The 15,134-nt window shown below is 42.7% G+C and overlaps 1 long non-coding RNA gene across 1 annotated transcript; it reads left to right on the plus strand.

Moving 5' to 3' along the window:
• Window positions 1–9,501: 9,501 nt before the first annotated feature.
• On the plus strand, window positions 9,502–14,921 carry LOC311433772. The gene is made up of 2 exons (XR_014690948.1): window positions 9,502–9,879; window positions 14,524–14,921. It is a non-coding gene; the product is annotated as an uncharacterized lncRNA (long non-coding RNA).
• Window positions 14,922–15,134: the final 213 nt, after the last annotated feature.

Consider the following 15,134-nt stretch of genomic DNA (forward strand, 5'->3'; position numbering starts at 1 on the left):
CTTATGATCGATCACTTAAAAGATGCGCTCTGCGAAGAAAATTATGTTTATTAAGCAGTATTCCACAGCACACCAGTAATTGATAGGAGATGTGGCACTAGGGAAAGAGCAACAACTTGGGACCAGAGAGGTTCAGAGATGAAAACTCTTCAGTGCATCAGAAGACTGATTGTTCTTGGTGACTGCCCATGGACTGTTGGTAGCCAAGTCCAGTCAGCATTCTAACAGTAGCCAGGAAACATGTCCTGTGTTTAGCCTCAAAATGTTAGGTCTACAGATTATATTTAGGAGTATATCTGCTCTAAATGAGTTTGGAAAAGATTAATGACTCTGCCTACAGTTGTAAGGGTAATTTTACTGGCACTTCAGTCTTGTTTATTTCCTTCTTTCCTTTTTTTTTTTTTTTTTTTTTTCTTCTTTGAAAAAGTAGCCTGGCTCTAGTATGTTCTGGTAAGCCTATTTATTTGTATGCATTGCCTTACACAGGAAGACCTAAGAGTATCTAATCCTTCAGTGCCTGTAGCAGTGAGAATACCTACTCTCTCCAAGCCTTCTCCCATATACACTTAAAATCTGTGCTGAAATGTAGTGTGAAACAGTTGAACAGCTCCACAGAGCTGGTGAGGTGGTATGTGCTGTTGGGGGTGGGGAAGATGTAGTACTGTTTGTAGCATAAACAAACCCTGAAGGACTTTTTTGTGGTGGTGGTTTTTGTTTTGTTTTCTTGGGAAGTGTGGTGATCTGGCAGGGAATGCTGTCATGCAGTGCACTGAGGAGCTGCAACTGCAATTTCTACAGAAATATGCAGCTTGGAGTTAGGAGCCTTACCTTTCTGTGTTAAAGGCATGAAGGCACCAAGAAAAAAGGATTGCCACCTTATGGTAATACTTACTATGACTCACCAGAAAGGTGTAACTCCTGATTCAGTGATTAGAGGTCATTTTTCTCTGTTCCAAGCAAGACTTAATACACTAACTTTAATTATCTGTAATATGCCCTAGAAGGTTCCATCTAACCAATGAACTAAGAGGGTTTCTCATCTAATTAATGTCCCTGGTGAGCCTGGGTCCTGTTCAGCTCTTCACTGCTATGGTGGAATAAATACTTCCCTGGCTTCATACAGCACTGAAGAAGCCATTTTCCTCTTGGCGCATGCAGCGTCCCCTGGCAAAATGTCATGGTGAACAAAGTTGAACTGTTGGGACAAATGTCCTCCACACTGAGGTACGCGTTCTGCTAATTTCTAATGCATGATTTGGAAATGCAACACCTAAATCTCCAGCTGAATTTGGCTGGGATCCTAATCTGTGCAGTATCTTTGTTACTACATGCCAAATACTTGCATTTTATTTTAAATGCTCTTTGTCATGATGTAGGGATGTTTTTGGTGGTATTTGTAGAAAAAGTTGTGTGGTTGTTTGTTTGTTGTTGTGTTTTTTGTTGTTGTTGTTGTTGCTGTTTAAACAAAGAGGGTAGGACAACAGTGCTAGGATTATATTCCTATGGAGACTATTTTGGCTGTGTTTTCCCTTTTCCCTCAAGGCTGCCCAATGGGTAAGATAGGGGAAGCACAGAAGTACCTGAAAGAATTAGTCACGCTTTCCTTAGCATCTGTGGCTAGGTCTTCTTGGTGATAGAAATACCTAAATGTATGCTCTGAGGAGCCACTCTAATGCTGGGTCAACTGGTGTCCCCTTGACTCTGAATGATATACAACAGCCAGAAGTCTCCAAGGAGTTATGTATTGTTATTTGGCAGGTTCTGCAGAAATGGATTAGAGAAACTTGCTTGTCTCCTGTGCATAATAATATGTGGAAAATCCTTCCTCTTCTAAGTGGACAACTGTGAAGTCTAGTGATCTTCTCTACTAATTCTGACTATAGTAATGAGCTGCAAAGTTCACAACTATTTCCTCAGACAGGAATAACTCATATTTACAGTAAAAGTATTCTTTATAGGGATATAGGAATGGCTTATCTACAGTAGGATAATCTAAGAATTTTTTTTAATATTCTGTTTAGCATAAAATACTGGCAGTTCTGATAGTCCAGTGTTAAGACCAAAATGTCAAATGTGGTGCTTGACTGTTTTCATATGAAGTTCTCTCTGTTTTTTGACTTTATAGTCAAAACCTGTAAGATGATGAATGTGATTTGTTTTCTGCAGATTGGTCTACTCTTTTCCAAGGATTTGAAGCTGTGTTTTGTTTTTTGGTGTTTGCGTTTTTATATAAATATAAAAATACATATGTTCATATATATGTGTGCTGGATGTTTCTATATTGCTGCCCTCAGGACGTTCCCTGGTATCACTTGGGAAACAAGTGTCATGGTAACTGGAAAAAAAAATCTCTTGAAGCTGCTAACCCAGCATGCTTCTCCATGTGTGGCTCTTGCTACTCTGAACTGCCATTAAGTGTGTTCCTTTTTAATTTCCCTTTCCCTCCACTGCAGAAGTCTTCAGAGGCTTTCATTGATCCCTGCTACTCACTCACTCCCAAGTCACAACAATCTAAGTCATTTAAAAAAAAAAAAAAAAAAAAGGCAAAATGATAGTTCCAAGTACATATTAAAAAACTTATGGTCTTTCTATGGTGGAGGGTAGAGGGGGGTAAGCATTTTATGAAATTATCAGGGAATACTCTTACTTCTCAAAATGACAATATTAGGAATCTTCACATTGGACAGTTTACACAGTCTATAAACTTTTTTTAAGTACAAATGAACTCTTTACATCCTATATAGGGGGTAGTTGAGCCAGCATTAAAGGACATAAGTTTTTAAGTAAATCAAAAGAATTAATGTGAATCTTTGTGTTGTTTTTATGGAGTGCCAATCCATTCATCTTTTAGTTTCCTCTGCTGTTTTGCACGAAAACATTCAGACACCAGACCTGAAAGTGGGACTCTACAACAAGTAAACGTAGACCATCTTAACCAGTGATTGCAACAACACTGAATTAATGGGATAATACCAACCTAGCATGGCAGCAGCTATTAGTTTTTTGGATCTGTCTTTATCGTAATATTTGAGTTGCCTGCTACACAACTGAGGTCTATAGCAGAAATGCGCTGTTCGCATGCATTAAATATGTCTTGAAAAACAGTCACATTCAAAGCAACCTTACGAACATGATGAGTTCATAGGAGTTTCACATATGCTTTCCTCAAAGCTCTAATGTTAACCTGAGTGCAATGAATTCTGAGTTCAAAGAGTAAACAAGAAGGCTAGAAGCACAATGAAAAATTTGTTGCTTGATCATGCAGTTCTGCTGAGTTTGAAGCTACGTTGCAGTGCTGTTTACAGTCACAGAAGACTAATGGAAAATTTGTTTCATTCAGCATGGTTGCAAGCAGCTGCAAGCACTTCACAGAATAGACTGCTGAATTGGAGTGCCTTCGTCTTGTCAGCAAAATATTTGGATGCTTCCACAACTTCAAGACCTGCCTGATGCAAGTCTGCACGCTTTCAGTTAAAAATTCTTGTAATAATGTACAGGGATAGGATAAACTGAGCTTCTGTTTTGATATTCAGCAGTTGATAACCTTCAGACTGTTCCCTTTCTACTCATCTTCTGTAATTCACCTTCGGGAAGAATCACAGTCCTTGAGATGGGAAGGCACTTTTGGAAACTCTCTAGTTCATAGTCTACTTCTTCCAACCCCACCAGCTCAGAGCAGGGTTAACTATAGCAGGTTGCTCAAGGCTGTGTCCAGTCAGGTTTTGAATATATCTGAGGATGGACGTCTGCAGTTTATTTCCACAAAGTGTTCTAGTATTTGATTACCCTTGCAGTAAAATAATTTTTTTTCTTAAGTTTAAGCAGGATTTCCTGATATAAAAAGTACAAAAAGCTTGCAGTACAGTGGTGCACACCTGTAACCCTAGCTGCATGGGAGGCTGAGCCTGCTGGATTGCTTGAGCCCAGGAGTCCTGGGCTGCAGTGTGCTATGATGAGCGGATGTCTGGGCTAAGGCTGGCACCAATATGGTGAGCCCCGGGGAGCCAGGGCACACCAGGTTGCCTAAGGAGGGGTGGGGTGGGCTCTATTGTGAAAGTCTGTCCTCCTGAACAATGTCTATGTGTGTTGAGGCCTTGTTTCAAGGACATGGTCAAGCATTGCTCATTGGTGGGAAGTAGAGAGTGTAGAGAGTAATTTCTTTCCTCTGCACTTACACATGGCCTTTGCTTGTTTTGTGTTTTTTTTTTTTTTGTTTGTTTTGTTTTGTTTTTTTCCCTCTCCCCCTTTCCCTTTTTTCATTTAAATTATTTAATTATTTCCTTAATTATTTTTTGCTTCAGTTAAATTGTCCTTATCTCAACCTGTGAGTTGTTTCTTTCCTTTTCTTCCCCTCCTCTTCTGAGGAGGAGGAGTGAGAGCAGTTGTGGTGGAGCTCAGCAGCCTAGCAAGGTAAAACCACCACATACGTCCAGCTTGTTTAAACATTCCCAAACTTGATCCTTCCCCACCAAGGTTAAGTCTGTCTTGCTCCAGGCTATCCCAGTTATTTCAGGGGCATGAAGTTCCATCAGGGAGGATCAGGTTGGATATTAGGATTAAGATTCTTTGCTGAGAGGGTTGTCAGACACTGGAAGTGATTCTCTGGGGCAGTGGTCACAGCAGCAATACATTTGGAGTTCAAGAAGCATTTGGACAATGCTCAGAAATGTTCGAGGGTGTTTGTTTTTTTTTTTTTGGGGGGGGGGAGGGGTGGAGGGGGAGGTCCTGTATGGAGCCAGAAGTTGAGCTTGATGATCCTTGTGGATCCCTTCCAACTCAGGACATTCTATGAGGTCCCCAGAATTCCTTGGGTTTACCATAGGCACTTATGTATCATTGGCTCTCTGTAACAGCATTTATTTCTCTCAGGCTTTGAAAAAAATGTATCCTGGTCTCCACTGAAAAGTACCCTGATCCATAAGAAAGGATTTAAAGACTTTCTGTAGAATATAGTGCTCTAGGAGCTTTACCTCATATCAGTATGTATATCGTAAATCTTCATACTCACTGAAGTTCCATGGTAGTGTTTGCCATGCATCAGACTTGTATCTGCTCCAGGTCCATGCAACTTGCTTTTTACTCTGAATTCTGACAAACAGAATGTCCTCAGGGCTATTCCCCGAGGCCATCTGGCATGAATCAGCTTACATCCACAGTATTAAATTCTCTTATTCTTTCAAAACAGGTGACTGCATGCAAGCTGCCCTCTGAGAGCAGTTCACAGCCTGTGTGGACTCCCACATTATGCCTGGGAATTGTTTGGGAGTGTGGTTACTGGCTCATGTCAAAAGCATGAAACGGATCCCTCTAAAAATTCTATAGGGTAAACAGTCAGGTTCCACAGCCTGAAAATGTTTTCTTGAACTACTCAATTTACTATCATTAGTGTAATTATGATTCTTCTCATATGGTGCTATAAAAAAATTAGACTGACTGTGAGATAAGGGCTACAATCTGAGTCAAAAACACACCGCAGTATCTGTGGTCTTATTAGCAAGAACAGAAATATACTTGTGCTAGGCTTTCCTGGATTATTTCAAAGAGGACTGGTACATGCTTCACATAATTTACCTTAAATAGCGGGGCTTGTGTGCTTTGTTTCTGCCACTGATAACCATCATTAATACTTCATTGCTCCTGATACAGAAGTACAAATTAACATGGCTCTCAACTTCCTTCAGTTTGGAGCATCTGCATGATCTTAGGGAGAAAGCTTTATCCCTGCAAAGAATCACAGAATTTCTATTTTGGAAGAGACCTCAAGAACATCGAGTCCAACCTCTGACCTAACGCTAACAGTCCCCACTAAACCATATCCCTAAGCTCTACATCTAAACGTCTTTTGAAGACCTCCAGGGATGGTGACTCCACCACTTCCCTGGGCAGCCTGTTCCAATGCCTAACAACCCTTTCGGTAAAGAAGTTCTTCCTAACATCTAACCTAAAACTCCCCTGGCTCAACTTAAGCCCATTCCCCCTCGTCCTGTCACCAGGCACGTGGGAGAACAGGCCAACCCCCACCTCGCTACAGCCTCCTTCAAGGTATCTGTAGAGAGCAATAAGGTCACCCCTGAGCCTCCTTTTCTCCAGGCTGAACAAGCCCAGCTCCCTCAGCCGCTCCTCGTAGGATTTGTTCTCCAGGCCCCTCACCAGCTTCGTTGCCCTTCTCTGCACCCGCTCAAGCACCTCCATGTCCTTCTTGTAGTGAGGGGCCCAAAACTGAACACAGTACTCAAGGTGCGGCCTCACCAGAGCCGAGTACAGGGGGACGATCACCTCCCTAGCCCTGCTGACCACACTGTTCCTTATGCAAGCCATGCAAGCCAGGATGCTGTTGGCCTTTTTGACCACCTGAGCACACTGCTGGCTCATATTCAGCTGACTATCCACCATCACTCCCAGGTCCTTCTCTGCCTGGCAGCTCTCCAACCACTCATCTCCCAGCCTGTAGCTCTGCTTGGGGTTATTGCGCCCCAGGTGCAGGACCTGGCACTTGGCCTTGTTAAACTTCATGCAGTTGACCTCAGCCCATCGGTGCAGCCTATCCAAATCCTCCTGCAGAGCCTTCCTACCCTCAAGCAGATCGACACGTGCCTAGCTTGGTGTCATCTGCAGACTTACTGAGGGTGCACTCAATGCCCTCATCCAGATCATTGATGAAGATATTAAAGAGGACCGGCCCCAGCACCGAGCCCTGGGGGACGCCACTGGTGACTGGCCTCCAACTGGACTTGACTCCATTAAGAACTTTCACTTGCAGTATGAAGTTCAATTAGTTCTTGTTTGATATGTCTTGCTGGTCAAGATACCTATGTCGATGAGCTTTCTGCATCCTCACTTGCTGGTAAGACTAGCATTTTAGAGAAACTGTTCTAATGCCCCTTAGCTCTTCACTGATATTCCAGTATTCAGGTCTGATATTATATCACAGTATTGTCTAGGTTGGAAGAGACCTCCAAGATAATCTGATCCAACTATCCCCCTACCAATGTCACACACTAAACCATATTCCTAAGTGCCACATCCAACCTTTCCTTAAACACTCCCAGGGACAGTGACTCCACCGCTTCCTTGTGCAATCTGTTCAAATGCCTGACTGCTCTTCCTGAGAAGAAATTTCTCCATTAAGAGATAGCCATGAAGCTTATGAGACTCTTTCTATTTGGATCAAGCAGCAGTCAGTTGGATGTTCTGAGATATCATAAATACGCTTCAATGAGAGAAATACTGAATGTATTCACACTCATTCCACTCTTCTCCCCTCATATCTTCCCCACTGATTTTTTTGGTTCCCTCCATTCAATTTAGTTTGCTGTTTTTGGGGGGTGGGAGTATGTGGTAGATGATATTTCAATTGAAAAATGAAGTATTCTAAGTAAAGCTAAACTAAGGCAGTAGAAGAATGAAATTCAAAGAAAAAATAAATGTCATGGGGGCTAGTATCTAAGTTACTAATATCAGTTATAAAAAGGAGGAAAATGTTCTGACATAATCTGCAGAAAAATAAATGAGATTTCAGTTATCTACCTTAGGTGGGATAGGAAGGTCATCAGCTTCTTAAAAAAAAAAAATGTATATGTATTTTGTGTGTTCCTGTTACTGCTCAGTTGGGGAGCAAGGAGTTAACTTAAACATGCAATTTTTAAAGACCTATTAGCTCTGTCTGCAGAATTAATATAGTGTAATGCTGTTAAATCTGTAGTTTACTGTGAAGTGCCACTTCTACATGCTAAACTCTAAATCCAGATTAGAAGCTGCTCATGAGTAGTGAAACAAATCCTGCTAGAATCATCCTGCCCTGTTTTACTTGTCTGGAATTGGGTGAATTTATATAAAAATCTTGGTAACTTCTGTTTCTGGGAATGAAGGCCATCTTGTACAATGCTAAAGCGTCGTGCTTTCATTTTTACAATATTTGTTTGGCATAGAGCATACCAATGTTATGGTAGTGTACCTCTATAAGTCTACTGTGCTCTCCATTGTATTGCTCTCAGGGCATGTTTATAGTTCTGTGTGTAGCAGTAGACCTTTACCAGTTTAATGAGTGTTTTTGTGTAAGCCAAGCTTCTTGTCAAAAATGCATCACAATAAGTTGGTGGTTGCATTTTCTTATTTTTCCCTATTTGGATTATAATAATAGTGATATTACTCCTGTTAATGGTTATTACTTAATCGTGTATATCTGGGTGCACTTGCCTCCTCTTTCCTTTTTTCCAACTACTATGTTTTGTCTGGAGCTGGCAATCATCTTTGAGCTGTTTTTAAGTTATTGAGATAACTCAACATAATGCAGCAGCGATAACAAACTCTGTGGTAATTCAGAAAGTGATAGGCTCTCTGTCCATGTCTCCTGTGTCTAGTAAGCTTGTTTTTTATCCCTCCTCCTTGCTATGAGCTTTATTCATTGGTTGAAGTATCCATGTGAGAAATAGTTTAGGTTGGTTGTTGTTACATACAGACATGGAAGAACTGGATTCAGGCTCTTGACACTGTTGTAATGTTCTTGGTTTGGCCTTGAGTCTCTCCTTGGACTCTGTTTTTTCCACATGTTTAAAAAATAAAAATAGTACTCTTGGCATATAAAAACTAGTGTATCTCACTTTCAGTTGTGTAATTCTTTAAAACCTATTGCTCTTTACAAGCAAAATTTGTTTAGGATGGGGGGAGGCTAATAGTCTCTTCTTTAGGTAGAGCCATGCACTTCCCCTCCCCTCCTTCAGAAGGACAAACATGAGAGTGCTTATGCGTGGGTCACTGAAAGGCTGCTGTGCCTCAATCAGTCATGGAGCCACACACAAAGAATTGAGTGCACACCAAACACCCTGGACAAAGATGAGGACTTTGTGTACTTTGCTCTCTAATACGATGCTGAACTCATCTTCATCTCTCACCTGAATTAGCTGGTGCTCTTTTCCTTTTTCCCTGCTGCCACACAAAGTCCTTTGCACTCTGTTCAACAGTGTATTTTTAACTAGTTCAGGGGTGTTGCTTATGCTCCAGACATAGTTTTCTATCTAGAATGATCTTTGAAACAACTGAGGGGAACAACACTTTAATTTATTATTTACTAGAAGTGTGTATTTGTAGCTGTGCTGTGTAATACACAATAAATGTTTGTTCATTGTCTTTTGTATTATAAAACAAGGAGTTCCGTAAGATGTATAATACTTGGCTAGACACTATGAAAATTCTTTTGCTTAATGTAACAAAAAAGAGAACCCCCTCCCCTTCTCTCCTTCTGCATCTCAGTTGCCTCTTTTGTTCAAAGACACTGCTGCAAAGTTCATGTAACCATCTCCTGATAAGTTGCTAAACTAGTGTATCAACATCCTGCATTCCTGTCTCACGCTGGGCCAACATGACCAAATAAAAAAAAAGAAGTTGAACCACAACGTGGAGGAAGACTACGGCCTTCATCTTCACGACCACCAGAGGGACAGAGACGACCCCCTAGCAACAGTGCGCGCAGTCGCAGAATATACCAGGATGTGCTACGTAATCCCAGAATTACCAAGATATAAAAAGGGACCCTGGCGGGGGTGAGGTGCGCGCCGTTGGTGGAGCCGAGACTCCCCGGCCGCCCAGCGCTGTTTTGCTTGCTGTTGCTTACTCAATAAATTCCTTTCTATTATTAATGCAATGCTCTCTGAAAATTAATTAAGGGGGCAACTTATAACAAATTTGGTGCCGTGACTCGGATGAAGGCAATCTGATTGAAAGACCTTCGGAGGGGGCGCCCCGCTGATTTCAGCGGCCTTCGCTAGGATTACTTTCATTCAAATCCTTCACCGACGAACCCTAAATTCGGCAGCAAGCAAATAAAGCCGGCAACCCCTAGTAATCTTTGTGCACGAAGACCGAACGAAGACTCAGGAGTGAGTAAGTATAGGCCGGTGATCCGTTCGGTTGGGGTTGGGTATCCTGGAGCGTGTCGTTGTGAGACGTCCAATTGCGGACGAAACGAGTGCGGACCCCTCGGTAGTGCGGTTCCCACATCCCGCGAGGGACTGGGCCATGAAAAGGGGGAAGCGATTAGTGTGTGTGTGTGTGAAGGCGCTCCAGAAGATGGGACAGAAGAAGAGTAAGCCTTCTGGTCCCATGGGCGGGGTAACGTCTGATGTTAGGTTACCCCAGGATTAATGATTAAAAATTGGCAGGATTCCCCTTTTAGGCGGGGAAGGAATAAAGTAAAAATGATACATTATTGTGTTGAAGTTTGGGGTGGTAAACAGATTCGAGGAGACCACCTTTACTGGCCCGTATTTGGGTCCTTTGAAGATTGGGTTTGCCAGGCCCTAAATATTTATGTAAACTCAAAAGAACCTTTTAGTTTGGAAGAAAGTGAATATGCACATTTGTGGATCAGCTCGGAAACTCGAGCCAATTTATATCCTCTAAAAGAAAAAGGAGGGGATGGGAGGCACAAGAAAAACCGAGAATTAGAGATCCCAGCCCCACTGCCTCCCTATATTCCACCACGCCCACCTGCAGCCCCTCTGACTCCCGGGCTTCTTTATCTGCAACCCCAGGGAGATGCCAATAACAACTCTGACTCTAGCGCTCAGGGACCAGTGACTAGGAATATGTGGCAGTCCCCATTAACTCCGGGGACGTCTGAGATTTTAAGAAAGAGACAGGAGGAGGGTAAGCGAGCTTTAATGGCAACTGGCATAATGTTTGCAGCTGCTGAGGAATAATTCTAACTGGAATAATAACTGCACATTGTATATTGTATATATAAAAGCCCGGGCATTTTTGTTAAAGTGTTCTTTTATACATATGTTAATATGTTAATATGTAAATATAAGAACTACCATTGAGGTGTATGTCTAAGGGAACAAAATTTGCCCAGGCATATTATCGGCTCATCAGGTTTAAATGTCCCCAGTGTAATTGTCTACAGGCAGTTAATTTACAGTGGTTTGATTTTACTTGTGTATCTGTATATTGTGGATTTTGGAGGGATTGGGATTGACTAGTAAAGAGGTTCTAGGAAAACGGTGGAATATTAACCACTGTAGATTACAATAGGAAAAGTTCAAAGCAAAGAAATCCCGAGGAAAAGCCTCCTAGGATGTATACTAACACATTGGAGGGATATAGTGGGCTGAGAGGGTACAGAGAGTAAAAGAGCCCTTATCAAATATTGTAATCAGTGGTGGCCACTTTATAAACTAGAGGATGGAGCGGAGTGGCCCCTAAATGGAACTACTAATTATAACACCATATTACAGTCAATGTTGTTTTTGTGGAAAGAAGGAAAACAGGATGAAATGTTGTATATTGATGTTGTTTCAGCATCTTGGAGGGAAAAGGTACGGAATTAAGTTGGCCCCTGACTGAGCCTTTGATGTCGGCATTAGAAAAGTAAAGGCTAGAGAAAGATAAAGGAAGTGTTAAAAGGTTTGTGGAAAGTGTTAAAGGTATTCGAAGTTGAATGAGCAGGGAAAGGTGATGTAGGTATTATCTAAGTAACAGTCTAGAAGTTATGGTATATTTGCATATTTGCTGTGGTGTTTGTTCAGTTTCCCAAGCATCGGGGAGGGGGGAACAGCCTGCTCCACCAGGGGCCTCTCCAGCGGTCGCAGGGGGGCTTCGGCTCCAGCGCCTGGAGCGCCTCCTCCCCCTCCTTCTGCACTGACTTTGGTGTCTGCCGGGGGGTTTCTCGCTCTCCCAGCTGCTGTTGAGCAGCAGGTTTTTGTTTGTTTGTTTGTTTGTTTGTTTTCGTGGATGTGCTCTCACAGAGGCACGGACTATGTTGCTATGGCTTGGCTCTGGGCAGCAGTGGGCCCCTTTAGGGCCAGATGAAATTGTCCCTTATCTACCACGGGGAGGTTTCTGTTTTTGTTTTGTTTTGTTTTTCACGGGGGCTGCCACTGCAGTTTCCCACCCCCACACCCCTCACACACCCTCAAACCTTGCCATCAAACCCAATACACTGGAGCAGCTAAGTCATTACTGACTTGTAAAGTATCAGGGATTAAATTAACTAATGAAACCCTAAATGTGATGGGGGTAGAAGGGGCTGGGATAACAGTGCCACTTTTGGGGGATACCAAGCTGAGACCAGGGAATAAAATGATCACTGGGCAATTATTGTATGTATCCAAGGCGGAGACTAACTTGTTGGGAAGGGATTTGATGATTAAATTGGGCATTCAAATAGTAAATTGTTAGACTGGAATAACAGTGTTATTAATGGAGTGCTCTCTGGCCCTGAGAGCAAACGTACATGTATATTCACCTCTGACTGGAAAGCCCCTGAAATGGGGGCGGAAGCAACAATATAGGTGGACAATTCTACCTCAGGGGTTTACAGGGCCACCTATCTATTTGGGTAAATTCTAAACAAGATTTTGGAGCAATTACAACCTCCCAAGGAGGTATTAATGTTATAAATATGTGGATCATTTTAAGGAAAATCGATACTCCCTGATGGGAGAGAAATGCTGAATAAAGTGATAATGAGGCAAATAACTGTTTTACATCAGAAGAATCATTGGGAGGTGCAAGCAATGTGTGATGTTGTTCTAAGAAAGCATGTCTGTGTAGGAATATATACTTTAGGGAAGCACACATGCAGAGGATGTACTATATGTCAAAGGGTAAATAAAAAGGTCTTCTGTAACCTATCTAGAGGGGGACGGGAGCCAGGGCTTTGACCTTTCCAAAGTATACAGGTAGATTTTACTGAGTTACTTGTTTGTCCTAATCGACCACGTGACTGAATGGGTGTAAAGCTTTACTGCAAGGATTAAAGCAGGCCTTAGAGATTGAGTGGGATTTTCACAGCCCCTGGCACCCCTCCTCTTCTGGAAAGGTAGAGCGAATGAATGGTGAAATTAAGAAACAACTAACAAAACTTGTGCTGGAAACTAAGGCTTCTTGGTTAAAATGCTTACCTCTTGCACTGTTAAACATATGGACACAGCCCAGAACTGATATAGGAATTTCTCCTTTTGAAATGCTATATGGTATGCCCTATGACTCGGAATTGCCACTTGATCACCCTCAATTCTAATTAAGACTTGGAAAGAGACTTCTTTAACACCACGATGGGGAAGGCCCCTATGTTGTTTTGCTTACCACAGAAACGGCTATTCGAACTGCGCAGAAAGGATGGACGCATGCCGGCCGAGTGAAAGGACCAGTCCGGGAAGGTAAATGGGAGGCAGCTCCAGGCCCTGACGACTTGAAGCTGACGCTAAGACGGACTCGATAAGTATTGTGTATTATCTGTGTATCGTGGGAAGGGGAGGAGGCCCTGTTTCGAAGGCTCCCTAGTAGGTTCCCCTGAAGAACACTGCTGCTGCCAAGAAGAACCGATACCTTGTAGTTCGCTGCAACCGAACTGACAAGTGAGGCAGAGAAGTGAAAACGGTGGGGGACTGAGGGGCCGACAATTTAGATGGGCCCCGACCACCTCCTACGATACATGGGAGTCAGTATCATCGTTTTGGTCAGCTATGGGTCTGCGCATCCCCACCAGCCTTTTAAATGGAGCTTAATCAGATGGGAGGATCAATTCATCATCCAGCAAACAACGACAGCGGGTGCTCCCAGTTTCCGCATCACATTATGTGACTTGGCGTCAGTGCAGCCATGCTTTAACCTATCAGGATTTTATTTCTGCCCAAGTTCTAACCCAGGAAAGGGGTACTGTAATTATCCAAACGCATATTATTGTGCATACTGGGGGTGTGAAACCATTGCTACGGACTGGACACTCGGGGCTGGTCGGAATAAATTCTTACAAGTGGGATATGGGCCGCAAGGTTGTAACTGACAAGTGGATCCCCGTTACAGGTGGCAAGGGCATGGTATAGGGTATACAGGAACCTTCCACGGAAATAAAGAAATTTGCAAGGTTCTATATATAAATATAACAAACTTGACGATACTAGCTGGGTACTAGGAAAATGTCAGATTTTACGAACACAGAACAGATAGGGGAGGACTCATACTAATAAAAAGGAGGATGCTGATAGGCCCCAGGCAGTAGGAACAAATGAGGTATTGTCAGAAAATGTCCAGGGAATCCAGCCTGTGGAAAATACTACAGTGCCAACCCTCGGCAGCCCTACAAGCTCAGGTAAAGCTGAGAATGATAACATAGTTGAGAATAACATATGGGGGGGGGTCATGAATGCCAGCTACCAATTATTAAACAAAACAAGCCCAAATGTAACAAAACACTGTTGATTATGCTTTAGTATAAGGCCTTCATATTATGATGCTATTGGGGATCCTGGGGAGCCCACCCGCACAAACAAGAACAGCCCTCTACATTGCAGTTGGGGAAAAGACATAAGGGTAACACTAACACAAGTCACTGGAGGTGGTAGGTGTGTGGGCACGGTTCCTAGTGGGAAGTGTCATCTATGTAATACCATGGAGAATGGAAAACAATCAACCGAGTGGCTAATCCCAGCCAACAACGCTAGGTGGGTTTGTTCATGAGTGGGCGTAACTCTTTGTCTATCACTAAAACTCTTTAATGCGTCTCGTGATTTTTGTATACAGGTGATAATTATACCAAGGATTCTATACCACCCTGAGGATTGTATGTATACCCAGCACACAGTGGCAAGTTATCATCTGGAAAGACGGGAACCATTCACGGCTCTAACTTTGGCCACCCTAATAATCCTGGGAGGAGCTAGAGTGGGGACCAGGGTAGCCTCATTGGTTAAACAAAATCAAGAATTTACTTCCTTACGCGTTGCTGTGGACGAGGACCTGACCCAAACTGAACAATCCATCTCGGCCCTGGAAAATCTATCAGGTCACTTCAGAGGTAGTGTTACAAAATCGTAGGGGATTAGATTTGGTATTTTTCAACAGGATGGGCTGTTTGCAGCCCTGAAAGAGGAATGCTGTGTATGCTGATCACACTGGAGTGGTAAGAGATACAATGGCAAGACCCAGGGAAGGGTTGGAAAAAAGGAAACAGGAGAATGAAGCCCAACAGAGCTGGTACGAATCTTGGTTTAATTATTCACCTTGGCTTACTACTTTATTATCAACAATAGCAGGACCTTTGTTGTTATTAATAATAGCACTAACTTTTGGACCATGTATTTTTAATAAATTGATTGCGATTGTAAAGGGATGTTTAGAAGCGGCACATCTAA

This window comes from Aythya ferina, assembly GCF_964211825.1.
Source record: "Aythya ferina genome assembly, chromosome: 3".
NCBI classification, from domain to species: domain Eukaryota; kingdom Metazoa; phylum Chordata; class Aves; order Anseriformes; family Anatidae; genus Aythya; species Aythya ferina.